Raw genomic sequence first — 1650 nt, forward strand, 5'->3', positions numbered from 1 at the left:
GTCAGACCTGGCTTACTGCTCTTCCCAGCAGATGTCTGGAAAGTTCAGGTCCCCCATGATGACCACATCCTTTGACCTAACTACCTCCATGAGTTGACTTAAGAATTCCTGGTCTAGCTCTTGCCCTTGGTTGGGTGGTCTGTAGTAGACCCCCACTGTTAAGTCTCTTCCCCTCGACTGCCTTGTACTCTAACCCAGAGCCCTTCCGTGTGACCCTCCACTGACTCTGTGCTGCCTGACGAGGATGTGTATTCCTCCTTAATGTAGAGCGCCACACCCCCGCCTTTCCTCCCTGTCCTGTCCCTCCTGTACAGCCTATAGCCCTTGATATTTCACTGCCCAGTCATGCATTGGGTCCCACCACATTTCAGTGAGCCCCCCTATGTCTGGGTTGGTGTCAGCTAGCAGGAGGGTAAGTTCCTACTGCTTGTTTCCCATACTACGAGCATTTGTGTAGAGACATTTGAGGCCTCCTCTGGATGTGTGCACTGGCCCCCTAATCACAGCATTGCCCTGGCCCCTGTTGCTTACCTGGGTATATGTTCTGCTCGTCAGTCTAAGCTGAGCTGTACTTGTGAGTGCTGCTTGGTTTAGCAGGCCAAGACTTGTACATTTTTGTATTTGCAAGGAATGAACTACACATACAAACCCTGCAGTAAAAACACAGGAGGGAAGGAATGAGGGAGCAGAAATGGGATTGTCAAAGATGGCAAAAGAAACCTTAGCAAACAGAAGAGATGCAACAAGGGACCTATTATACAGAGATTTAATGATTAAGGAAGTTGGCTAAACATTAAGAAAAATGCAAATCAAGTAATTATGATGCAGACAGTAACACAGAAATCTACCTGCAGCACAATCTACCTAACATCACCTAAATTCATAGTGCTACAATGCTCCAGGGGCAACGCATAGGGTGTGCACAGAGGTGCACGTGCACCCCCTGAGAGCGCTGGTACACCCCCCGTCTGGCCACGCTCCACTTAGCCAGCGGGCAGGGGGGCAGGTAGGAGCACCAGTGCTTCCCTTGCAAGCTCTAGCCGGGGAGCAGGACCGCCAGCAAAAGCGTCCATGCCGCTTCTGGAAGTGGCTGTGGGAGTTTTGGAAGCGGCACAGATGCTTTTATGGTGACTGAGATCAGCCGCAGGGGACACTTCCCCCACCCAGGGCTAGTGTGATCAGTCACCGGGGGGACCGCCTGCCTGTCAGCAGGATTGACTGCTGGGGTACCTCAACCCCCCCCCCCAACACTGGCTGGACTCAAGAGGCACAAGACACCCACACAATACCCTATTTCAGGGGTGGTCAACCTACGGCACATATGGCATACATGGCATGGGCAACCTGTGTGTGAAGCATGTGGCAGATCAGAGAGGAGACAGGCAATACAGCAGGACGTACAGCAGAGAGCATAAAACAGAGCAGCAGATCAGGCAGCGGAAGGGTACTGGAGAGATTCTGGTGGAGGGTGTAAAGCTCAATTTCTGGCTTACCTGACAAGAATGTTGACCTCTACTGCTCTACTTCATTTCCTCTGTTTACTGACTGCACAAATGGATACTGGTACCAAGGTAAAAATTTCCATTTTTTTTAGATCCAGTCCCAGATGCTGACAGAACGTCTTTAAAGGGTATAGCTCTCTATGTTAAG

At 50.8% G+C, this 1650-nt stretch overlaps 1 protein-coding gene across 7 annotated transcripts in view; it reads right to left on the reverse strand.

Annotated features, from left to right (window-relative positions):
• Positions 1–1650, reverse strand: part of IFNAR2 (interferon alpha and beta receptor subunit 2) — a 38819-nt gene that overhangs the window by 22811 nt on the left and 14358 nt on the right. The window contains exon 2 of one of the 7 annotated variants that reach the window (XM_019525178.1): positions 532–650. The exons of the other annotated variants lie outside the window; for them this stretch is intronic. The gene's annotated coding sequence lies outside the window, so the exon portion shown is untranslated. The remainder of the gene's footprint in view (positions 1–531; positions 651–1650) is intronic. 7 annotated transcript variants of the gene reach the window in all.

This window comes from Gavialis gangeticus, unplaced genomic scaffold (genome assembly GCF_001723915.1).
Source record: "Gavialis gangeticus isolate Ggan-Ray unplaced genomic scaffold, GavGan_comp1, whole genome shotgun sequence".
NCBI classification, from domain to species: Eukaryota; Metazoa; Chordata; order Crocodylia; family Gavialidae; genus Gavialis; species Gavialis gangeticus.